At 37.6% G+C, this 27,489-nt stretch overlaps 1 protein-coding gene across 1 annotated transcript in view; it reads left to right on the top strand.

Annotated features, from left to right (window-relative positions):
• Positions 1 to 27,489, top strand: part of CNTN5 (contactin 5) — a 964,763-nt gene that overhangs the window by 460,436 nt on the left and 476,838 nt on the right. The window lies entirely within an intron of this gene.

The following is a 27,489-nucleotide window of genomic DNA, read 5'->3' as shown; positions in this document are numbered from 1 at the left end:
AGCAACATGTAAATGTGCATAACAACTGAATTCTAGTTACTAAATTGTCAGTTGGTTCCAGTTCTTCTGGACCTAGTTCTCAAAAGGGAGAAGCCCGGCCCTGGCCAAGTAGCTCAGTTGGTTAGAGTGTCATCCCAATATATCAAGGTTGCGGGTTCAATCCCTGGTCAGGGCACACACTAGAATCAACCAATGAATGCATAAATAAGTGGAACAACAAGTTGATATCTTCCTTTCTTTAATCAATAAATAAAAATTAAAACAAAACAAACAACAACAACACATACACACAAAAGAGAGAAGCCAAAGTTCTTACCTCTCTATGGGAAGTGGGGAGAGGGAGAATTTGAAGGAAAGACATGTCCTGGAACTCATGGGTGAGGAAATTGCAAGCAACCCATCTTGGGAAGTAGAAATGCAATGCCCCTGTAACTCCTCAACCATTACCTGAGACCTGGACTACGAAAGGAATGCCTGCTAAGAGGGAGGTTTCTGGAGTATGACTATCCTGAAAGTCCCACCTAGTTACAGGACCCATAATATTTCCATCAGTATTCAGGCAGGAGAGGTAACAGCTGCTTAGAGGCACCAACTGAAACTGAGGTAGATTTTATCTCAATGTCGGCTAGTTGGATAGGCTTTCCTCACCTCCCTTACCTACCAAATCTGTCCCCACACTAAAGCCTTTATTAATGTCACAAGAACAACAATTAACATTTATTATTTTGTTTGCCATTACTTCCCATCTTTGAGAGAATTATTTCTCTCTTATCCCAACTTTTTGGTTCATTAAGGGTTGCCAGTCATAGTATCTAGCTCTGCTAATCATGGGGATGGGCATCTGACCTCATCTCTTTGAGCATATTAGTTGAATCAATGATGGGCAAGATATCCAAGTTGTATTATTCAGAATTCTACTCTGAGATATTTTAAGTGAAGCTTTATTCTGCTCAAAAGAATGGAAGAGTACCAGCCTCAAGTAGCCTCTGGTCATGTGCCCTGCTGTGTTGGAAAAATTCCATTTGATAAACTTTATGTAATTGTGAAAGATGAATTGGCATAGAGAGACAAGACACAGAGAGATAATGAGAGTCCAGAGAGTATCCAAATTCCCCATTGTCCCCAAGGGATGGATTCTACACCAATATTCTGTACTTCTGTTACATAAACCAATAAAGTCCTCTGTTTTTCTTCTCTTTTATTCTTATGCCAGCTCAAGTTGTTGGGTAGCTGTCATTTACAGTAGAAATTGTCTTATAATAAGCACTTTATATGTACCAAATGCTGGATTAAGCTTTTTAAATGCATCATCTCAATGCAAAAGTCTATCCTATAGGGGCAACAAAACAATTTATTCTTCTTCCCAGTTAGGAAACTAAAGCAAGAATGTGAGAAATAGTAATTAGAATTGGAATAAATGTGTATGCATGTATATATACATATGTGTGTATTTATATGTCTGTGTACAATTTATCTATATACGGATATTTTAGATAGATGATAGATAAATAGATGATAGATGATGATAGATGATAGATAGATACAGATGATAGATTAGATAGATGATAGATAGATAGATAGATAGATAGATAGATAGATAGATAGATAGATAGATAGATGATAGATAGATATAGATAGAAGATAGATGATAGATAGATACATAGATAGATAGATAGATAGATAGATAGATAGATAGATAGATAGATAGATAGATGATAGATGATAGATAGATAGATAGATAGATAGATATAGATGATAGATAGATAGATACAGATGATAGATATAGATAGACAGATAGATAGATAGATAGATAGATAGATAGATAGATAGATAGATAGATAGATAGATGATAGATAGATAGATGATAGATAGATAGATGATAGATAGATAGATAGATAGATAGATAGATAGATAGATAGATAGATGATAGATAGATAGATAGATAGATAGATAGATAGATAGATAGATAGATAGATATAGATGATAGATAGATAGATACAGATGATAGATATAGATAGACAGATAGATAGATAGATAGATAGATAGATAGATAGATAGATAGATAGATAGATGATAGATAGATAGATGATAGATAGATAGATGATAGATAGATAGATAGATAGATAGATAGATAGATAGATAGATAGATAGATAGATAGATGATGATAGATAGATGATAGATAGATAGATGATAGATAGATAGATAGATAGATAGATAGATAGATAGATAGATAGATAGATAGATAGATAGATAGGAATGTAAATATATAAAAGGCGGTACCTTATGGTGATTAAGAGGATAGATCTGTAACTCTTTTCTGGAATGGAATTCTGTTTCTAGCACTATAATTTCAGTAATGTATACATCTAGACTCCTCTGGTTCAGCTTTCACATCCATAAATAAAGATCACAACTGTGTTTACTTCATAGAGCTACTGAGTATTAAATGAGTTAATACCCATATATCATTTAGGACAATGAGTGATATATATAAACATTCAATATAAGCATTCTTTTTTTTATTGTTTAAAATATACATAGAGAGAAAATTGCAATGCATATGACACAAGGAATGTATATAGGTTATCCAAACTTGTTAATGTTAATAATAGTTGTAATCATGATGGTAACTACGACTGTCTGAACTCTTACTTTGTGGCAGGTGTATGCTAAGCATAACTGATGTAATTTATGAGTGTGATCCACACAAACCGTACACAGGTGCCAGCTCTTGGGCCCTTTGAATGGAACTGAGTTTCTCCCATGATGTAACATTTTTTTAAATAACATTTTTACTTTAAATTTAAATATTTATAGTTTAAAAATTTTTAATTAAAAATGACATTAAAAAGAATATTAACCTTTGAAACTTAATATATGTGGTCTTAATACATTTCACTAATTTTATTATTATTATTATTTATTTTATTTTTTTTACTTTTTAAATTTATCTTTATTGTTGAGAGTATTACAGGTATACCACTTCCCCCCCCCAATTGATCCCCTCCACTTCCCTCCCACCCCCTTCCCAGGCCTTGACCCTGTTATTGACTGTGTCCATGGGTTATGCATATATACATATAACTTCTTTGGTTAATCTCTTCCCACCCTCCACCCCCTTCCCTCTTTCCTCTGAAATATGTTCATCTGTTGCATGTGTCAATGTCTCTGGATCTATTTAGTTCGTCAAATTCTTTTGTTCATTAGCTTCTTAAAGAAGACCCTTCAACATTTCCTGTAGTGCTGGTTTGGTGGTGATGAACTCCTTTAGCTTTTCCTTGTCTGAGAAGCTCTTTATCTGACCTTCAATTTTAAATGATAGCTTTGCTGGTTAGAGCAATCTTGGTTGTAGTTCCATGTTTTTCATCCCTTTGAATATTTTTTCCCACTCTCTTCTGGTCTGCAAAGTTTCTGTTGAGAAATCAGCTGACAGTCATATGGGTGCTCCCTTGTAGGTAACTAACTGCTTTTCTCTTGCTGCTTTTAAGATTCTCTCTTTGTCTTTAACCTTTGGCATTTTAATTACGATGTGTCTTGCTGTGGGCCTGTTTGGGTTCCTCTTCTTTGGGACCCTCTGTGTTTCCTGGACTTGTAAGTCAATTTCTTTCCCCAGGTAGGGGAAGTTTTCTGTAATTATTTTTTCAAATAGGTTTTCAATTCCTTGGCCTCTTTCTTCCCCTTCTGGCACCCCAATAGTATGAATGTTGGGCCTCTTGAAGTTGTCCCAGAGGCTCCTTATGCTATCTTCATATTTCTGGATTCTTTTTTCTTTTTGCTCTTCTGGTTGGGTGTTTTTTGTTTCCTCATGTTCCAAATTGCTGATTTGATTCTCAGCGTCCTCTACTCTGCTGTTGATTCCCTGTAAATTATTCTTCATTTCAGTTCCTTTAGCCTTCATTTCAAATTGGTACTTTATTATGTTATCCATTTTCTGTTATTTCCCTAACAGTCTGCTTAAACATCCTTATAAACAAAATTCTGAACTCTCTGTTAGCTTGCTTGGGTCTGTTTCATTTAGTTCCTCTTCTAGAGATTTCTTCTGTTCTTTCCTTTGTGACATCTTTCTTTGCCTCCGCATTTTGTCTGCTTTCAGGTGTTTGTTTCTATGTATTAGGTAGAGCTGCTATGTCTCCTGGAATTAGTAGAGTGGCTTTGTGTAGTAGGTGTCCTGTAGGGTCCAGTGGCTCAGCCTCCCCAGTCACCTGAGCTGGGCCTTCTAAGTGCTCCCCTGTGTGGGCTGTGAGCACTGTTCTGTTGTAGTTGAGCCTTGGTTGCTGTTGGCCTCACTGGGAGGAACTGACCCCCCAGGCCAATCAGCTGTGAGGAGCAGCTGCAACTACAGCCAAAGAGCTGCTGTGCTGGAGACACCCCTATGGAGCAGGATTTACTTCAGTGGGGCTTTGGTTCACCAAGTGTGCCCCTTGAGTGTATCACTCGTGGATGTGGTAGGGCTGTAATCCAGCGTGGTCGAGTCTGAGCACCAGGTGCACTGTCTCTGGGGCCTCCCGGGAGGTGCAAAGTCAGCCTGTGCCAGTGCCTTGCCCAGGGCCACTCAGCATGAGCTACACAGCAAACCGTAGTTGGCTGCTACTTGTGTTGGGCTTGGAGGTGCCCAGGAGAGGCCCAGCTATGAGCCAATGCAGCTGCCGCTAGTGCCAGGCCTGGGGCCGCTTATCAAGCCGTATGGGGCCCGCTGCTGCTTGTTTGAGAGATTTTAGGAAAGTCCTAAGCATGAGGCTCAAGAGGCCACTTGCACAGAAAAGCCCCTGGGAATGGCCCGGATGAACTGCAGGTGGGGGGGCGGGGCCTCCGGGAATCACGGGGCGGGGCCAGAGGTGTGAGTCGGGTGCTGGCGATTCAAACATGGCGCCTGCCTGCCGGCTGTGTGCGGGGAGGACTCGCCACAGGAGCCATGGCCTCCGCCAGCCCTTCTGCCCGGGAGGAAGCCGCCCCTCCAGCTCTCACCCCAACTTCAGGCAGGTCAGTTCCCCCCCGAGTGTCCCGGGTCCTTTCAGGCTGCTCCCGGCGCTGGGCTCAGAGGGAGCGTCCGGGTGAGTCCGTGCCGGGCCCTTTAGAGGAGCTGCTGGGGCTCCCGCAGCCTCCACGACCCTCAGGGACAGTCCCCGCTTGTTTCACAGCCCAGAGTTGTGGGGACGTCTCTTCCTGGCCTGGAGCCCTGGGCTGGGGGCCTGCTGTGGGGCTGGGACCCCTCCCTCCTCCGGGAAAACTCCGCCGCCGAGATTCCCTTCCCCATTTAACCCACAACACTGGGTGAGGGCCCGCAGCCTGGTCTCTGGGATTCAGCCCCGACCCTCCTGCGTCTCCGCCCCTCCTCCCGGTCTCGATTCTGCTTCAACTCCCTGGTTGTGGGGCTTCTGTTCAGCCAGATCTCAGGAGGCCCTGAGTGATGGTGGTTCTGTGTTTTAGTTGTGATTTCGATGTGGTTGTGGGAGGCGGCAGGTGCAGCTGTGACCTATGCCACCGTCTTGTTTTCCTCCCATTTCACTAACTTTAAAATACACATAATTTCTTCAATATTTCAGAGGTCTGTGTCTCATGAAAAGCCTATATTCTGTATGTATACACATCAATTTTGCTCTTAAAAGTAGTATTTTTCAATGAAAAGTATAAGTATTCCATATATAAACACATATAGCTTCACATATAAAGCTATATATAATTTCATGGGTTTACCTCCAAACAAGTGCCCATACCCCTCTGAATTTCTGAACACCATTACCAAAAAATACTTTCTCCAGCTACATAGAAATAGTAGAAGTTAGTATTGTGTATTTTTTTTCTCCATGACTCACAGATGAAACATGAGCTGCTGCTCATTTTGCCATGAGTTTCAGTTGAGAAATTCTGAACATATTTGAGAGGAAGGAAACTAATTTTCTTTCTCTCCTTTCTTTTCCTTCCTTCCTTCCTTCCTTCCTTCCTTCCTTCCTTCCTTCCTTCCTTCCTTCCTTCCTTCCTTCCTTCCTTCCTCCCTCCCTTCCTTCCTTCCTTCCTTCCTTCCTTCCTCCCTCCCTCCCTCCCTCCCTCCCTCCCTCCCTCCCTCCCCTCCTTCCCTCCTTCCTTCCTTCCTCCCTTCCCTCCTCACGCTCTCTTTTGTTAACCTGCCTCACAATTGATATTTTTTATATTGCATTTGGACTGTACTGTGATTGAGGCCTGGGAGGAGCCGAAGAAGGAAGGGTGGGGAAAGTTAGGGAAGGAAAGGATGCTGCCAGATTCTGCCCTAAATCATGGTGTACCTCATAATTTAGAAAAGAATCTCAAGTCTAGTAATGTGCTATAAGTAATTGACTTTTTCTATTTGTAGTATTTCAAATGGACAAAACTGGACATTAATATAAGAATTTGAACTTTAAATTTTTTTCAATCACAGATTCTTGTCAATATTGTGAAAAAGCTTCCAGGATATGTTACAAACATTAGAACAAGAAAGCAGTTAATTCTTTTTCATTTAGAATAGTTTTGCTTATTGATCAATTCAGCTACATTTATTTCAGCACATCTCCATTAAACATTCACTAATAAAATAACTGAGCGAAGCACTGTAAGTTAGAGATATATTAGACAAGTTCCCTCGTTGAGTAAGAATATTATGTTGTTCTTTTTTTTTTTTTTTTGGTAATAGAGGCTAGAGGAAATTATGAGACGAGATTCCTTTTAAAACACTGTTCTTTAATATGACAATAAGTGAGCAGCTTTGCACCTTCAGATTCTCAAATGTAATATTGCGCTGTGCAGTTTAAATACATCCCAGAACGTTTGTCCCAGAAACACTGACATTATAAAGAAACAAAATGACGACAAAAAAGATTCTGGGATAAAAGCATATGGATTACTGAGATTTATACCACACTGTAGTCAAATGTGCTTTGAAGTTTGCTCATGAAAGAGTTGGCTAAATATGTAATCTATTCTTTGATCGACTCGTTATCACAATAAGGGGTAAACAAAAACAGCAAAAGGTTGCAGAATAAGTCCAAGTTACTAGTGCAGTTAATTTGTTTTTGTGGAGTCCATTTCTCAGTATTGATTTTTGATCTAGGCGATACTTTGCCAGGAGCTAGGGTTATTTGCAGCTGAAAGCATTTGCTCTGTTTTGTTTATTTCATTGGGAAGCTCATGTCTATGTACAGTCACTGCCTGGAAAGAAAAAAAATTGGAAAACCATGTCAGAAGTGAAGGAGCTTGATGGCAACGAGGATTAATACCCACTTTCTGTCTGGAGGGATTGCATCTACTTAATATGCATATGCGATGAACTTGGTATCCCATTGCTACTATCAGCTGAATGTGACAAACTCGTTCTATCTATGCCGACAATTTCCATGTGCCTTCAGCAAGGGAGGCAAATGTCTTTATAGTAAGGTCCGTGCTGTCTCCGCCAGAATACGGAATGAAAGCATCAGCCTAAAAGGTAACAGACATAACACGAGGCAGTATTTTCCAGACTGGCGGCAGAATACACGATGGCTCCCCTCACATACATGCCCAGGCGACTGTTCAATACAAGCGCGGTTTAGGGCATAACGTTGTCAAGCACTTGTTTGCTTATAGGTCTGGATTCTCTAACATTCTGAGAGGTCTTTGAAGAAGAGTACTGTCTCTTATTTATCTCTGTAATTCTTTATCAGGCGTATTTTCTATCACCTAATAGATATTCAAAAATCACTTGTTGAATAGATAAACAATGAAAGCATTAACATTTTTTTATTGAACTAATAAGTAATTGGGGGTATTTGGCAAACACTAAAGATAAAGATGTATTATAAAACAGAACAAAACTTGAAGCCTTTATCAATGCCAGGTCTCTTACAAAATATAATTCAAAACTTTCTCTACAAATAATTTTCCATCTTTTTGTAAAAGTATTTTCCAAATTGTTTTTATTATTTTAAACCTATTTAAAAATCTGGATATTTTTATTTAATCATTTAGTTTGTTCTAAATCAAAATTAATGAGCATCCCTCTGAAATCTGAAAGAACGGAAATATGACTAAGGTAGAATGGTTATTGGTAGAAAATTCAGAATATATGAGTTTATTGACTGGTTATTATAAATATAAAATATCAGTATTGCAACTTTATTTTCCCTAGAATAAACTTCAAGTTTTTCACATATAGAGATGGACACGGAAGTATTTGAATAATGAACAGATACTGAACAAAAAATATTTCTTTGTGCACTGCAGGGCTACCAAAACTGCAGTTTACGTGTTGTAATTTACTTTGGTTTCATATGAATAGCTAGAATATTACAAGATATTTATTGTTTAATGGGAAAAAAAATTAAAAAGCAAAGCCACAGGTCAAATATTTTAGTTTCATCTGGAGAGAAATGTAGTATCTATAAGAAGGGGACTCACTCAAAAAGGCACTTCTTAATGAAAAATTAAGGTCTGCCTGTTTGTTTTTTCTATAAGGCAAGTAAAGAGATTTTCAAGAAACAGTCTGGAGATTTGATTCGTTTGGTTCTGTTTACTCAAAATTATCTGAGCTGTTGCCAGTACTTTATACTGGTTATCACTACTCAGTCACAACATTGTATTTTCACCCTTTTCACAAATGAGTATTCCTTATACCAAACCTCTACTATTTTTTCATTCCCATAGGAGTGATTTCTAGAATACATATGTGTATATCAGGACCCTCTTTTGTTTCAGGAAGAGTTGTAACGTATCTGAAATGCTTTTCTTTTTCTTTGCTTTTGGAACATAGCAAGAATATAACAATATTTTTTATTAGCTGATTAATTATATGCCAATCTGAAAAATGAAACCTATTTCTATAAGAAAGGTTTTGGTATGGACCATTTTTACTGAAATTGAAACCTAGTATTACAGAACCACAAAAGAAATGTAAAGGCCATGACATCAGTGAATTAATGTACAGTGAGAAATATAATATCAAATAGGCTACTCATGTTTAGGGTCAGTGTTTTCTTTACTCATTAGCAAATCTAATGGGAAATCAAATATTATTCAGAAGGGTATTTGGTAAGCATGAGCTCTGAGCAAGTAGATCTTGTTCATTCATCTGGACGGTTGATTACAGCAAACTGAGGTAACGTAATGCATCCATCCGTATTACACAACATCTGAGTTGCAGGAGTGAGACCCAGGCTTTAGCAGGCCAGGCTATTCATGCCTCAGTAGCATAAGAATACTACCAATGGCTTTGTTCTAGTTATAGATTTTTTTATAGACTACTCATTTTCATTTAATTCTCTCTTTCCGTAGATTAAAAAAACAACAGCCAGGTGACTTTCTGGGATAAATTCTTTCTTAGTTATGAGAAACAGCATTTAGCTACACTTCTCTGAGTTAATATCATCTCTCACCTTGAATTTGGACGGCAGTCCCTTCTCATCCTTCCACTACGGATGAAACAATACTTGGTAATGTTAAAAAATTCTAGCTCTGAAATCAAATTATCTGGGAAGAGCTATAGGATCTTAGATAGAGATCATAAAGCAGTCCATTTAAGGAGAATATGTCTAGGACATAGAAAGTGCTCAAATGGTTATGTACTTTTTTTCACAGCTTGAATAGAGAATATAGGTTCTGGAATCGAATAAATATTTCATCTTTTAGCAAATATCTATTTGAGAGACTCCATGTACTATATGAAGAATAGAGTGATGAGAAAAGCAATGAGATCTGAAAAATATTTCAGAGTGTTTCCTAAATTCCCTCATTGGCGGATAGGTTACTCTAAGATTATAAAAGAAAAGAGAATCATTTAGTTTTACCTTTCTCCTACTCTCACCACTCACTGTAAGCCAGAGTTGGGAAAGTAATAACGTAGAAGACAGACAGCTTTGTACTCTTTAGCTGTTATGTGGACAGCAGGGATAATCTTTATAATACCTCTTCACGGAGCATTTGTCACCTTAGGGTAACTGCTTGAAATGTCAGCGTACTCCATTAGGAGTGCCCTGACATGTGGACTTGACCCATGGGTCCCAGGGCCCTTCAAACTGAGAATCCAGTTCTCGTTCAGTTTCTCTCTTCTCTGGAAACTCTGCCTTAATACGTTTAGCCAATTCATCTCAGGCTGTCTTCCACTGTTTAGATTATTATAATAATGATCCATCTTTATAAATAATGTTTTCACAGTGCTGTTATTCCAAAGGTCAGCACTCAAATGAAATATTCTTAATGGGTAAGGAGGGTGAATATTTTCTTCAAGATGTATTTGGAGCAAGGAGATAAAATGGTCATCAATTTGTTTACCTCACAGGTTCCTTGACATGTGGCCTCATCTCATTCATTTATTGATACTCTTTAGAGGAATATTACTATAATCTGTTTAGAGATCTGGTTCTGACTGCGCCTCAGTAGAAATCATTATGTCACACATGGTTGACGCTGGGCCCTTAGAGAACACCAAATGGAAAGATGCAGTGTGTTCAGGAGAGCTGTCAGTTCTGCTTAGGGTGAAGGTCCTTGCCTATTAAAAGGCCCAAAGCACAGCCCTTACTGGTGTGGCTTAGTAGTTAGAGCATAGGCCTGCCCACCGAAGGGTCGCAGGTTCCATTCCCGCAGTCAAGGGCACACACCTGGGTAGCAGGTTCGATCCCCCAGGGCGAGTGAGCGAGGCAACCACCAATCGATGCATCTCACACCAATGTTTCTCTCTCTCCCCCCGCCCACCTTCCTCCCTTTCACTGTCTAAAAAAAAATCAATGAAAAAAATATTCTCTAGTGAGAATTAACAAAACAAAACAAGCCCAAATCACAGCTCAGGTAGTGTTCTTATCTACTCCTCCTTACTTAAGGCTTTGAAGGAACCAAGTTTCTACCTTCAGAAAAGACACTAAATGGGGACAATAAGAGAAAATTTCAGGTTTTTCTTGATTTAATTCTCAAAATGTGGTTCAACTCAAGAATAAACTTTAAAGAAGTAAATTTTAAAGCAGTTACTTGTTATTTAGCATGTATAATCCAGATGGGATCTGCCCCTCGTAAAGAAGAAAAGTGACTTAACATCAAATACTAAGATTGTATAGGTGACTAAATTGAGCACATACATCTCAGCTAATGAGGTCTGAAATTTGAAAGTGGAACAAAGATGCTATAAACAAGTTATCACAAATTCAGTAATTTTATAAGACAGTTTCTTGAATCATCTATTAAATATTGATTGCTCAGAGTAATTGGATAATATCCCCCTTAAAACCAGTTCACCCTGAAACTCCAATAGAAATTCTAAGCGGCAGGTAGGCATTTTGATCCAAAGTACATTTAAATTTAATATCATAGAACAAGCTCTTTTCATGCCCCTAGTAAGAATTGAAGTGACAGGTAAAAAGTGTTTTAGCTATTAGACTTTCATGAATGATATTCTAAATAGTAAAATAGTGTGTATTTTATTTTATTTTATTTTTTAACCCTCACCCAAGGAGTGAGGATACTTTTGTCCATTGAACTTTTAGAAAGAGTGGAAGGAAGGAGGGAGAGAGAAGCAGGATGTGACAGAGGCAGGTTGATTGGCTGCCTCCCACCTCTGCCGCCTGGGGGCAAGGACCAGACCTACAGCCCAGGCGCCACCCCTGACGGGCAGTCTGACTGCCCTACCCTCCGGAGTGCAGCTGATGCTCTAACCAACAGGCCACACTGGCCAAGGCTGTGCATTGTATTTTGATCAGATCTGGATTTCATTTTGGAAAACAGACTTGCTAGGGAAAAATAACCTTCTAGTTAAAAAGTTTTATATAGCCCAGCCGGGCGTGGCTCAGCGGTTGAGCATCTATGGACCTGGGATCCAGGCGATCGGGGTTCGATTCCCGGTCAGGGCACATGCCCAGGTTGTGGGCTCGATCAGTGACTCTCTCATCATTGATATTTCTATCTTTCTCTCGCCCTCTCCTTTCCTCTCTCTGAAATCAATAAAGATATATTTTTTTTTAAAAAAAAGTTTTATATAAATTAAAACCTAGCCTTTTCTCTAATACACTCTTATCAGAACTTAGTTTTTTAAAAATCCCATCCACTCTCTCTGTATTATACATACTCTCTCTAACATGAAAATCAACTATAAAACTGAAAATCCTCATCTCAAAGTATCGTTTTCTCTGCTCCTTCAAAGGACTGAGACAGTGACTTGATAGGAATTAGAGTAAATGAGTTAGACTGTGGGTAAGAATCGAAAAGAAGATTTGAATTGGAAATTAGTAAAATTCACTGATTGTATGATTTTTCTATTGCTACATCACCAGTTACTACAAACTTTGCAGCTTAACACAACTGTGGACCCTGAGAAGAAAGATTCTTTTTCTGTGAGCCCTGAGAAGGACTTTACCCACAGCAGTAGGCTCCCCATGGCCTCCGAGAGCCCAGCTTTTATGAATGATAAGAGCTTAGCAGCCAGTATCCAGAGGGGGCTGCCCACGGGCCCTGTATGCGGGAGGAGCCTCAGCCTGAATCCTGGGCTCCCTGCACCATGCCCCGCTTGTTTGCCTGCCTGAGTCAACTACTGCAGGGAAGCTGGGTTTTGTCCTTCTACCAATGGAATGGGGCCTGCCCTTTCCAGTCAGAACTGCACAACTGAAACACCTCGTTTGCAGAAATCAGACCTCACTGAGCACCTGAGAGGGAGCATTTGCTTAGGTGGCCTCCACTTTGTCTCAGTGAAACACAGTTAGATAGCTACCTAAACCTAAGTATGCAGCTCCTTTGGCCCAAATAAATGCTTATTATTCTTTATTACAATCTAAATTTAATTTTTGTTTATACAACACAAATACATTACCTCACAGTTTCTGTCAATCTGAAGTTGAGACACAATTTGGATGGTTCCTGTGCTCAGAGTGCCACCAGGTTGAAATGAACATGTTGGCAGGGGCTGCGATCTCATTTCTCATCTGAAGCTTGGGACCCTCTTTCAAAGTCATTTAGGCTGCTGGCAGAATTCAGTCCATCCTGGCTGTGGGACCCAGGTCTCCATTTGCTTGCTAGCTATCCAGCAGTGCGGCTGTTACCTCCTAGAGCTGTCCTCAGGTCCTACCCATGTGGCCTTCTCACAACATGACAGCTTACCTCTTCTAAGTCTGTGGGACAGTCTCTTTCCAGGAGGCCCTGACAAAGTCTGATACAATGCAAAATAATCACAGGAATGACTGACTACCCACTTTTGTCATTTAGCATAATCTAATCAGAAGTGACATCTCATCGTATTAACAGGTCCTACCCACATTCAAGAGAAAGGCATATACATCAGAGAGTGGCATTCCTTGAGCCCATCTCAGAATTCTGCCTACCACAGTGACTTATTACAAATCTACAGTCACTTAACCCCAGTTATAAAATTCCAGTGCTCTAAAAACTGAAACTTTTCTAACTCATTTTGTAACAAAATCTGAACAGAACTGACAAGTATTTTTTAGAACTTATTTAACTCATTTAATACAAATATGCATGTGTGTTGCCAAAATATTAATATCCTTAGTATGACATGTATTATGTCTACACTGGGGTGTTCATCAATATACTGACTATGTTAAGTATTACCTTTTTAAAATCTAAAAATAAAAAATCCTGAATACTGAAATATATCTGCCTCCAAGGGTTTCAGATAAGAAACCCTTCGATTTGGACAAATTGTATTAAATTTCTCTGAAAAGGAGCTCATGGGGAAAGGGATTATTTCAAGAATATAAACCTTGAGGTAAGCTCAACATTTGCTGAATTAAATGACCTTCACCGTGATAAAGATGAGAAAAGGCAAAGAAAAACAACAATAGTGTTTGTTTATACTTCAAGTCTGAATTCACTGGTTCCAATTTCACTGGTGACACCTCTGATAAAAAGAGCAATATCAACAGATAGGAATGCATATCATGTAAAAAAGTAAGGGAAAAGATTCCTCTTACTAATCTGTTCAAGTTCTTCAGTGAATGACCTCATATAGAGGCAGATTAGATTTGTACTACTAAACAGTAGAACAAAAGAGAATGGTGTTTTTTATTTTCTCAAAATATATGGTATATTAGAAGCAAGCATTTTTTAATAAGCTATTTTTTATCTCACTTTTCTCCCTTATGCTAAATATCTGGCTCTCAAGGACAAAATGTGTTTCACTTAAAAGTCCAATTTACCCATCCAGACTTTGAGTCAACTAATAAAAATTTTATATGCTTATAGCCTTTTTCCTTCTTCGCAGCTTTAGACCTTAAATCAATAAGCAGTTATATTTACTGAAGGAATTACCACATTTTAAAGGAACAAATGTGTATCTTGGTGACAATAGCTAGGAAAACTAGTCCTCAGTCTGTATCTATCAATACTAAATGTAAAATGTAAGGATAAAAAATAAGAACAAAAAATGCTTATAACCAAGAAAGAAATGTAAATTGCACTGTCACCAAACATTCTCTCCTCTGAAATGTCTTATAATTTACCTGTAATATATGTGAATTTATAAGCAACACCTAATGTGTACTTGAAAGCAACGTTCAAATTAATTAAATGAGCTCCTACGAGAGCACAGATCTCATATCTTTGCTGTAGTCAGGTTGGACTTTGAGAATTTAATTCAGGATAGTCGATTCCTCATAATGAGCATAGTGATCTTACAGAAGCTCTTTTGTGTTTTTGAAATGTCATATCTACAATGGATTGTTATGAAGCTTCTAAACTGCCAGTTAAAATGATATATCCCTGTTTATCTAAAAAGTACCAAAGCAGTCAGTCAGTCAAGTCAGTTAAATCAAACTACTGTTATTTCCATTAAAAATAATAATAAATTCATCAAGTTAAATGTAAAACAAAACAAAACAAAAAGCTGTTAATGGATTTTTTTCACTCTTTGATAGTCATACAAATACTTCACTGTCTCTTAAATCAGGTAAAAGCCCAAGAGGCAGGTTATCAGAGCTAGGACTTGGCTTTTCAAACAACCATTCCAACTCATGTAAACAGGGAATTCTGACTCATTGCTAGGTGTTTAAGAAAGCAGTCTGTCTGGTGGAAAATAGATATTTTTTTTCACATTATGATAGCATGTATTCACAGATACTAATGTATTAGCATTGTTTAGTTTGTGGAGCTAAAATATATGGTAGAAAAAAAATCTGAATAGTGGTAGAATTTTTGGATTTTGGACAAACATTGGGTTCAGTTTGGTAAAGGTAAAGTTTTAATTAGGGGTAATGTAAAAGAAACTGGGTTGGAGACAGTGAGGGGAGCCAAAGGGTATATGATGCGATGCTACAGGAATGGTACTAAAATGCCACAGGTTCCAATTGGATCAGACTTTCTGATAGAGATTTACTGGTGAAATTACTGGGTTATGTGAGTAAACATGAAAACCTTAGTTTTATACAGGGTGGGACAAAAGTAGGTTTACAGTTGTTTGTATGGAAAATAATATAATAATAAATAATAGTACAAAAATAAACTGTCTCATGTACTCACAACTGTAAACTTACTTTTACCCCACCTTATATATTAAGCTACTTGTTCTGTGAGCAAATTTCCTGCCTAAAATGATGCTCATTTCATATTAAAAAGGTCTGAACATTAACAACATTCTCTGCAATGCTTGTTTGGACTAGAAGGAAATTAGTTGTATCAAATCTTGGAAGTTGTATTGCATAAAAAAATTACAAGAATTTATTTATAAGCCTTCAATAGAGATTCTACAACTTAAACATTAAATATGAAGCCTCGTGAGGTAGTTGTCCTTCCTCCCTGGAAAGAACCGCTTGCATGCTTCTTTCCAGGATAGTTGTCCATTCACTCAAGGACCCAGGTTCACATTCTTCTTATAAAAGTGTGAAACTCTTTGGAAGCAAGCACCTGTAATGTCAGTCAGTCACTCCCTGAAACTGATCATGCACACCAAAAGATTAACTTGGCCTAGTAGGCTACTGAATCATCGGCCTTTCTTCATCTTTTAATTAAAATATATAGATTATAGAGGTCTGTTGTGGGGCCTCTGCATAGCCAAATGTAGTAAAACACAAATATGTATGTAGTTGTGAATAAACTTATTTCTGTCTTCCATCCCATCTCTCTATCCTGCTATACCCTCTTTATCATTGAACAGCGACGTGAAATATGATAAAAGAGACTGATAAAAACAACTGTGTCTGGTTAAGCTTTGGGGATATTAATTTGTATTTTTTATACTGTCCTTCCCTCTCAATTCTAAATAGCTAGATTTCCCCTTGGGAAATTTTATAGAACACAAAGTAGAAAATGCTGAAAAACAAAAAGCTCCTTCTATCTAGAAATTGAAGATCATAGAAAAGATGACATGAAGCGTCAGAGGTAGGAAGAAAACTGAATGACCGTCCCTTAAAGAAGCATTTGAGAAGGGACAGATTCCTGAGTATTGGGAAGACTGAATGTTTAGCAAGTTGCTCGATTGGCCAGGACTTATGCCTTGGAGTATGGACTACAAAATTGGAGCTGGTAAAATCTCAGAGGATGCAATTGTTTGGGACACCCAGGTAAACTAGACCCTATGCCAGATTATCTCAGTCCCAGCAAAGATGCCTGTCTCCACAAGGGACATGGAAGACTGGAAGCTGGGAGAAACATGGCTTCAAGGAACCACAAAAAAGGGTAGGTCAGAAATGATCACAAGGAGCTATCTAAAGAGCAAAAGCCCTTCCTTAGGCTTTGGGGCATCTTGTAAGCCTCTCCGACTCTATAGATAGCCTCCAAATACCAAAAGCAGCAATTTTCTGCCATCTCTGAAGAATAGGGGTTTAGCATATAATTTAACTTGATTTGGTTCAAAGACAGTTTTTCAAAGTAAATGTTTCTTGAACAATTAATTTTGTGGATTGAAAGACATACTCTTTCCAAAAGAGTCAAAGGTCAAAATAGAAGCACTCCAATAAATATACAATAAACACAGCTAGCTTGATGAAAAAACACAAACCCCCAACAAACACCCACACAGAAAGCCCCACCAAACCTTTATTGCCAATTATTAGAAAATCAACATCCCTAACACCAACTATGAGAGCTACTGGGGGTGGAGAGCTTACAAAGGCATAATCTTTCCAGAAACATTGAAAAAAAAAATCATGAGTATCACCAAAAGCATATAATGAATATAACGACTAGTATAACATACCTACAGCAAAGTACACCTTCATCTCTGTGGTGGGGTTTGGAGGTTTGAGGTTTTTCATACCTAATTCTTGATGACATATAGACCGGAATAAGCACTGGGCAGGGGCTGAATGATAATTCCATTGTACCAGGCTCCATGGTATTCATGGCTGCTCTAAAATGTGTGACAAAAATTCTTTCCATATCATTGTACCTGAAAAGTTTTGTCCCACTGCTTAATACTGCCTAGCAATGACATTTTCTTTTTGAAAAAATATTTTTAACTCTCCCATGTGGTTCATAAGATTTTTTTTAATACTGCAGGTTAAAGAGACCTAGAGTAGTTTCTAGATACTTGACATGTTGCATGGTTGTGCTGTCAATTATGACATGTTATAATGAATGCTGATACAAATGAAACATCTGTTGGATCACTCACTGACTACACCTGTTCTGTCACACTTGACACTTTGAACAGCAGTACATGAAAAATTCAAGAAAAACTTGTAAATGTGAGTGCTAGATCACTGATTTTGAAGGATGAGATGAGTAAAGATGATTAGACCTACTCAGAATGTTATAAAAGTACCAGCCCCTCAGTTTGGCCTTCTTTCAGCACTCGGACCCTTTCAGGAATGGGTCCTGTCTTGGTAAATGCACTTAGACGCTTTTGAAACAACACATAAAACAATTCTGATCATTTATATTTCATCATTTAAATGGATTTTGAATACTTATTTTTACTAAATACTTGTTTAAATTGCTAGGAGATAGCTGTAAACAAAATAGCAAAGCCTCTAGAAAACACAAAAAATAACAAATGAATACACCACGTTGTGACAAGTAACATGAAGCGTAAAGACAGATAAGGAGATAAGGGGGGACGCTGTGCCAGATTTTGTAGGGTAGTCCAAGAAGATGAGCTCCGTGTTAGCTCCTGCAGACCTTTGGAGAACGGATAATGCAAACTGAAGTCAAGTCCACTATCACACAGAACATCTGGAGGGAGTCAGGCCAAAACTCTGATTTGGATGGAGGAACATTTTCCATAGACTCTCTGGGCGATTAGATTGAACTTAAAATTTTGTATTCTGATTTGATCTTAATGTCTCAGGCAGACAATTGATACTTTTAGCAGGTATCAAAACTAGAGAGTTTATAATATATTATTTACTCCTGCATTACTTTAGAAATTTAGATTATTTATTGCTTCTGAAATACAGACAATGCCATTTTTTGTCATTTGCCTCCTCCTTTAGGATCCACGTCACCCTGCACACCATTTACATGGTTCTTGCATAAGCCATTCATATTTTGTCTCCAAGCCTAGTCATAACTGATTCACCCAGGGATGGGCACCTTACCCAAGGTTGTCAATGAGACTCATTTATGGGATGCTCAAGGTTGGGGATGGAAGATACTAGATCAGCCACTCTTGGGAATAAAAAATATAAATACTAGGAACTATCAACAGGATAGTCTTTCCAACAAATTTTCAGATAATAGTTATATATACTCCAGAATCCAAGACTTTAAACATGAGAGGTCTACCATGAGACCATATCTATTTTTAATTCATAATGAAACAAGACATAAAGTTCAGTAATAAAGTATCACAGATATAGGCAGACTATTGTGAAAACAATAGGCTAACTGGATTATTCACATTTTTGTTATTTTCAGAACAGATAATACTTTCAAGTTTACAAACATTATCTAAGTAGTTCAAATTTCAATAGAGGGAATCGGTTTTATATAAATAAATATTACCTTTCATAACTTTCTATTAATGAGATTTGTACTTCTGAACTATATACTTGTAAGCACTAAAATATGTACTTTGTTAGATACTAAAAACATTTCTAAGAAACATCAAGCAAGTTCTTCATTACAACATTGTTAATAACAGCATAAAATTGGAAACAACGCAAGTAACTAAGTGGGAATTAAGAATATTCGGTATATCTGCATGGCATCATGGTAAACAGCCATTAAACATTGTGTGTACAACAATATCGGGAAGTGAGGAAGTATTTATAACATAAGATAAAAGAAAACTATAGCACAACAGTGTTTACAGTGTTACCAAAATTTTATTAAAACAAGTTAGATTGAAAAGTACTAGAAACAAAAACACAATGCAATGATGGCTATCGCTCGGTGTAGTGATGATAGCTGAGGCTCATTTTCTTTATTATTTTTTTCTTATTTTCTATAGTTATAGTAAACATGCACTTACATTCAGAAAATATTTTTGAAATAATTTAAATATTTGAAGCAAATATGGTACTATTTGTTAATGGTAATAAAGTATTAACTTCTAAGCTTAAATACTTCAGTGTGTGTATTTAGCACCACTAATTTCTGCTTTGGGGAACTCAAGTATATTGGGATATCTCTGTCATCTAGAAATTTGTAGCTCAAAGTGTACCCCCTAAATCAGCAACATCAGCATCATATGAGCACTTTTTATGCAGAAAAATCTCAGGCTCCTTCCAGAAACACTGATTCACAATAAGCATTTAAAACGACTACCGAGATGTGTAGATATTATAGGACAAAACTCTAGGTCAAAACCTCCCTTATCTAGAAATATTATGCTTCCTGATTTTGACTAAATGAGTACAGAGGATATATTGTAGCATTTAACAAAATATTATATAAAACAAAATACTAACTAGATAGTATGATGTGAGACACCGATGGAGTCATGTCTGTTTGCATATGGGGAGTTGCATTTTTTTTACAATTTTTAAAAAATATGTCTTTATTGATTTCAGAGAGAGGAAGAGAGAGAGACAGAAACATCAATGATGAAAGTCTTTGATCAGCTGCCTCCTGCACACCCCCGACTGGGGATCGATCCCGAAACCCCAGCATGTGCCCTGACCGGGAATCAAAGCTGTATCTCCTGGATCCTAGGTGGATGCTCAACCGCTGAGCCACACCAGCAGGGCTGGGGAGTTGCATTTTGATTCACCATTTAGCAATGCCAAGTACATGTTCATATAGATTAGTGTTGTCCAATAGAAAGCTATAATATGACCTGTATAGACACTTTTACATTTTCTGGAACTTACATTAAAATAAATAATTTGCAGGTAAAATTAACTTAATAATATATGTGATTTAGTCCAACATACTCAAAATATTGTCATTTTTAGATGTAATGAATACAAATATCATTAATAGTTTATCTTACATTATTTTTTTATGCGTGCTCAAAATGTGGTATGTACGTTTTAAGTTCAGACTAGCAATATTTCCAATGTTTAATAGTTATATAAGGCTGGTGACCACAGTATTGAACAACATAATAAAGCCCATTGGCTTAATTTGTAAGCAATGAAGGTCTTAGATCTTTCCGTTTGTAATCTATTGTTAGGTTAGTCATAGTATTTGGATGTGAGAAAATGTGTTTTGTACTCACATCTCAAGTAGTTTTCAAAAGATATGTAGACATTTCAACTACAGTTAACAACTGCAGTATTGTTTATATGTTTTGTGCTTCCCAAGTTTCCACTCAGTGATCAAGTAACAACCATCACCACCTGAATTCCATCTTCGCTACCCCAGGGGGCCAGATTGAAATCATTAATACCCGTTGTAGGTTGTGATGATTTTCACTTCTCCACTAGAAGAGTATAGATATCTCCAGGATCCAGGGGAGGCCCTGCTTCAGAGCAAGGGTGTGACGGGAGCCTGGGGCAGTGTTCTCAGGAACAACATTTTCAGTAATTCTTGCTCTAGAAATCTCTGGAGTCTTTGGCATTTTGGCTCCAGCCATTGTTTTGGAACATTTTATTACATTAGGATTATAATGTTCTCATCTATTAGACCCACTTGGGGAAAAATATGGAAGCTTAAGAAACAAACACTTTGACCACTGTAACTATTACACATACTGATTATAAATTGAGAAATTTCTCTTTAGTTGGTGCCCAAACTTATTAAAACTTAAGAAAATAACTCAGAGATGCCACGTTTTCTTTTATTTATATAATTTGTAAGGAGATTTGTCTTTATTTAAGTTTATGAACCTTACAAGGCAATTTATTAATTTTAAGTTATACTTTAATATATACCATGTGCACATTTTAAATTTTGATTGCACGGTATAACATCAAATATCATATCTACCACAGAATATCTTTCCTAGTAGCACTAGAGTCATTTTTGTCAGGGGAGATATATATTCTGTCCTCAGAGATGCAAGATAACTTAAAAACAACTTTTAGAAGAAAATAAAAAGTTACATCACTAAATGTATAGTTCAATTATAAAAGGTGTCCCAATTCAGAAGTGTAGAAATGTGAATAATAGGAGGGAAACTGCTATTTTCAAGTCAGGCAAATATGATGTATGTGGGACAAGTTAATATAGCAGTGGATGCGAATTTGCATAATTTGCCTTGCTATATACTAACAAAAGGGATGTATGAAATTCAAAACAAAAATTTTGACCTGACCTGGTGTTGGAAAGCGAGCTAGCAGGTGCAAACTTAAAGCAGACAAGCTATACATATTTAAAGAGTAGTAAGCATGTTGAGAGAGATCATAGGTAACAAGATTGTAAAACAGGACCTGGGGTGGGGGTGGGGGGAGAGGAAGTGAATTAATAAGTGTACAGGAATAACAGAAACCTCAAAGACAAATCCTGATTGATTAACTGAGTGAACATTGAGAGTACAAAGTATCTTTTAACACAACACTACATAAAACAAAACAGTAGCTAGATGGTGGATTATTTTTACTGCTTTTCGAGCAACCCTTTTGTTTTCTAATCTTTCTCCCCGTTTGGTCATTGGGAGTGAAGACTTCACCTTATAAGAGGAAGCAAGACCGTCAAATCCTTGACTTTTAACATAAATAAAGTACTGTCCAGGTTGAAAACAGGATGCTGATTGGAGATGCAAAGGGGCACAGCCAGAACATTTTTTCTAGTTCTGTTGACTTTTTTGCTGGAGAGAATGGTAGAGATGGTTGCAGTGAACACGACAGGTTTCCACACAGCCAGATTTGGCTCCTGAGCTGGGCCCTAATTCCTTTGCTTTCCTGTTGCTTCTGGTTTCCTTTGCTGTGCAGAAGCTTTTCAGTTTGATGTAGTTCCACTGGTTCGTTTTTTATTTTGCTGCTTGTTATTTAGGAGTCGTGTATAGAAAAATTATTACCAAGAGCAGGTCAAGGAGCTTTATTCCCATGCTTTCTTTTAGGAGTTTCATCGTTTCAGGTTTTACATTTAATTCTTTAACCCATTTTGAGTTAATTTTTGTGAGTGGTATAAGAACTGGGCCCAGTTTCATTGTTTTGCACGTGAATATATAGTTAGCCCAGTACCATTTATTGAGAAGACCATCTTTTCTCCATGATTATACTTGGCTCCCCTGTCAAATATTTGTTACCCGTATATACTTGGGTTTATTTCTGGGCTCTCAATTCTGTTCCATTCTTCTACTTGTCTTATTTTATTGAAAACATAAAAAATGCTGCCAGGAAAATATCTTGCTGAAAATATTATTTATGTATTATTTGGCTTTTGTCCCATCTCTGAGATATTTCACAGAACTTTTCAAAATAAATCTATTATATTTTTGGAATAAAAATAAAAATTACTTCTGAACATTTTCAGATGCTTATGGATCATAGTAATTGTTTAGGGTGGAAAAGAAACTAAGTTTAAAGGCATAATATTGCCTCTCTAAATTAAAGAAACATTGAGTGTATGCAATAATTTATACGCTCACATAAACACACACCTGGTTTACTGGGAACTCTCAATCTTTGAAGGTGTGCGCATGAAAAATGTTAATTTCCTTGTATCAATTCCCCAAATACGCTGTCACAATTCCCTTTCTGATTACAATGATTCCGTGTTCTTTATTTTACAACTTTAATCCTATCCGCGTTTCAAAATTCTACTGTGCGGCCTCTCAAGCACCAGTTACACCTGCCTGTGGTCTGTGCCTCACCCGCACGCCTTTCTCGCTGCCCCTTCTCTGTGCACTGCCCCTTCTGGTATTAAGGCGGAGAAGGAGGCAGGAAAAGGCGTGTGCTTCCCTCCTTAAGTTTGCTTTTTGCCTGCTAGGCTTGACTTGCTGATCGAGGTCATTGTCCTGTCTGTGGGCTCAGCTCAGATGAGTGCTGGCTGCCGTGGGCTCTCCCAGGCTTGCCTTAGGAGGCTTTGCAAGCCCCAAGGAGGCTTGTTCCCCAGTGGGAAGGGTGCTGCAAGCTTAGTTCCTCTGATATCACCTCGTGCAGCCTAAACAAAGGCTTCCCCACAGTCTCAGCCACCCTGCACAGGAGGCGGAGGGTCCTTGAGGCCGCCTGCCCTGGGGACCAGGGGATTCCAGCGCACGGTCTCTGGACCCTGCAACCTGACCGACCCTCCCTGTCATCTCTCCCCGCCTCTTTCTCTCCTTTTCCAGCAGTATCACGAAGAAGAGTCACCGGCGCCACTGACTAAGCACCCTGACTTAGCAAATGCATTCTAGCTTTCTGTAGGCCTGTGCATCTTCTGCTGTTCTTCCGTTGGCCCCTGTCCCTCCGCTGTGGGGAAAAGAAACAGTCCCCCAAACAAAAGGGTAGGAACAGCTCCTTGTCATCAACGCTGCATTCTGCAAAACCTGTTTCTCTCTCCCGGTGCCTCCTTCTGTATTGTCCTCCTGCATGCTGTTAGGAGCGGGCTCAGAGGGCTGGTGGGTTGGCGGGGGGGGGGGGGACAGTTGTGGAGGGTAGGCTGTTCAGGAAGCCTCCAGAACGGAGGCTGACCCAGCTGGGAGTGGCTCCCTGACTGAGCATAAAAGGTGAGGCACGTACAGCCTTTATCCTGGGCTTCCAGCTTGAGCTGCGGTTGTAGAATAACAGGAAAGGTCTCACTTAATAGCTTCCTGTGATCTAGCTGTAACTACGGCTATGTATCTCAGAGATAATGAACGTTAACTTTTGCGTGGACAGCGCCATCGAAAATGGAAAAACATTAAAGTCTTATTTCATGGGGAGTATAACTGATTGGAAGCTACGACTCTAGAGCCAAATGGTCCCGGCAGGTACCACCAATTCTAAACTCCTTTGCAAAAGGTAGAAATAGAAATAATGACTATATTGAGCTGTGGTAACAATTCATATAACGCACTAAGAATAGTATATACTATTCCTATTTCTTCTGTTTGTTGTTATTTTTCTTGTCACTCCCACGTTTTGCCTGCTCCCAAGATAAACAACTTCTTCAAGCCAACCTCTGGTTGCTGTGGATGCCTCTTTGTTGTCCTTTGCTCTATCTAGGTGTCACCTCCATTGTCCATTCTACTGAATTATTACTATAATCAAAAACTGCTTCATGCCCTAAAATACTCTGAGAGGTTACTGACTACAAGTGCTTACTAAGTGCAATCTTTCAGGATACCCGTTTTCCTGGTCAGCCAACCCTTCAACACAAACTAGAATTTTCACCCAACAGTACTGGATTAGTGAGGTTGCTGTTTTTTGTAGGTTTCTGAGAATTTTTAAATCCTAGCCCTACAGAAGCAGCTTGGTAGAAGCAACTGCCAATAAAAATAGAAACAGATTATCCAAATGGAATTTTTTGAAAATTAAAGTTGCATAAAACAATGGAAGGAAAACAGAAAAAGGTACATAGACCCTGGGTACTAAATTGCGACTCTGCTTCATACCAGTTGTGAAACCTTAAGTATTTCTTCTCAACTTCTTGCAAAATAGAAATAATTATACCTGATTTCTAACCTCACAGGGTTGTGTAAGATTAAGTGACTTATGAGAAAATACTCTGAAAAATGTAAAGCTCTCCATAGATATAATTATTAATATTTTTAGTAAATTATCTTTTAGCTTTGATAGTGCTGGAAGGTGCTACTCTTGTCTCATTTCAGCCTTCCAGGGATGTTGTGAATTTTGAATGGAATAATAAGTATGTAAACCTCTTAACAAATTGTCCAGCATGTAATAAATTCTAAACGATTTCTTATCATTAGTATTATTATGATTTATAATTGCTCTTCAATTACCTAATTCCTATGCTAGAAAATGAGTTCTTACACAACAGCTATTAGGCAGCTTTGCACACTAGTGTCCAGAATACGGTAAAGATTTAATAGATGGTTGTTGAATTAATTAATTATTAATAATTACATTAATATAAAAAGAAGCCACTACATGACAAAAACATCAAGTATAAAAAATGGAACAACAAAGAAGGCAAAAATTCAGAAGCCTCCCAGCTCTGAAATGCTAAAACTGATGCAGAAATATGTATATTATACACTTTTTGTCGCTACAAGATTTTTCCAAAAAATAGATTTCTGTCTCACCAGACTGCTGCCATCAGTGTGTGCTGTGCTGGCACGTGTGAAGAGCCGGATGCAATAAAATTTAAGGGCTTCTGCCTATAAAATTTTATATACTGCAGATTTTGAATCTGCATTCCTTTGCAGATGTGATAGATTTTTTTCATAATTTGGTGGTTGTTAAGGAAAAAGAGCTTAAGACAAAAATTAGTAAGTTCTTGAACTTGCCACTGTGAAAAATGAGTCAATAGACCCAAGTCCTAAACACAAATCATACAAAGGAGGCATTTATTACTTAAATAAAAGTTCTGTAAATGAAGGAATTCTGCAGTATATAAAACCTTATGGTGCGGAATCATGTTGTATGCTAATCACACCGCTTAAAGCTTTTCACTAACATGCAAGAGTGGTGTGAGGTCCTTACAATATGTGCATGACATGTTTGAATACTCTTCTAGGAACTCAAACTCATTTTCCAGCTGAAAATGGATTTAAATTTCTATATCCTGGCCAATATTTTTTATTTTTTAAATAAAACAACATATAAAGACTCCAGAAGAACAAGGTTTTGTAAAATAAAAGTATGTTTTATAATGTTGCACAACAATAAATTGATACTAAGCCACCTAGACGATCAGGCAAAGATGTGCTTATTGAGTTCCAAAATCAGTTATGTTTTATCGACCATTGCTCAGAGACAGAGAGAAAGAAAGTGTCTTCATTTCTTTAATTATCTCCTCTGTTCAAGCTTAGCTCAGAGACCTAAAGCCACAATGAGTGCAGTGAAGCAAGTTTCTTTACGTGTTCTTGGGAACACTTTTCACAACAGGCATCTGAGACCAGATTTGCTGCTACAAGCATCAGCTTGACGAATGTTCTTCTGATCCAAAGAGCAAGTGCATGACTAACAGTGGGACACCTTCCACCCTGTGAGAAGTTTAGAGAACAATGACTTATGATACAATTAGTCAAGCTTACAGCATTTATTTTTATTTAATAAATGACATAATATATTGGGAGCACCGGTCATCATGCAGTGTCATACGCTCTAGTTACTTTTGCAATAAAGACATCTTAATTCTGATTCTTGTCCTGAACCTATTATTCACAAATTCTCCTAAACAAAACAGAGACTTCAAGAACTACATTGAAATCTAGATTACATTTCTTAAAATTAGATTCCTTTACTTCTTCAAAACTGTGTTAATTTATTCCACACTCTTATTTCTCAGAACTGGGTTGGGTTTCATGATTTAGGTTTTTCTTTGTGTGTGGGTGGGTATAAGCATATTTGTAATAATCTGTACTTGTTTGTTGGCTTTTTTTTAAAAGGCATTTATTATCAATTATATGTTGAATTTACAATGATCCTAAGCTCACATTTGGGTGATATTGTTTTCCAAGCATATCAAGCACTTCCTGTTTATGTTTTTGCCCTCATTATTACTGCAACATGGACTCTCCTTTTCACTCTCACATGGCCAAATTTCCAATTACTATTCTTCTGCTGAAGTGCTTTCTCCTTAATGCTTTCATAGCCTTTTGTCTTTAAGCGTTTGGGTGCTTATATTTTCTTATTTTAATTATTGTTATTTGGGTATATTCACCTACCTCTCACAGCATAGGCACACAATGTAAATAATTGTTGGATAAATTATGTTACTAGACACACTTGTTATGAATATGTACGCATATATAAAAGAATGACAATGAAACAGGATTAAATATATTTCATTTATAATTTCAGTACTTTCCATAAAAAAGGAAAAATATACCTTAGATCTATATAATGAAATGCCACAGTGTGTACCTGAGCTAAAACAATGAACTCCAAGACACATATTAGTAAAACTATTAATCATTTTTAAAGATAAAGAAAAATATCATTAGGGCCTCTAAGAAAAAATATCGAATTATTTATAATTTTTTTAGTAGTAAAACATCTTAGATTGGCTGTAGACATGAAGAATTATAATATACAAAGCAAGGAAATGATGGAGTGCCATTTTCAAGAAACCCAAAGGAAAAGCATGAGTTAAAGACTTTGTCTTAGGCAAACTTTTCTTCTTCAAGGATCGAGAGTATACAAAAGTAAACATGC

The sequence above is a fragment of the Miniopterus natalensis genome, chromosome 11 (genome assembly GCF_054644295.1).
Source record: "Miniopterus natalensis isolate mMinNat1 chromosome 11, mMinNat1.hap1, whole genome shotgun sequence".
NCBI lineage: Eukaryota > Metazoa > Chordata > Mammalia > Chiroptera > Miniopteridae > Miniopterus > Miniopterus natalensis.
The sequence above is the reverse complement of the archived record's forward strand: the minus strand, read 5'-3'. Positions and strand labels throughout refer to the sequence as shown.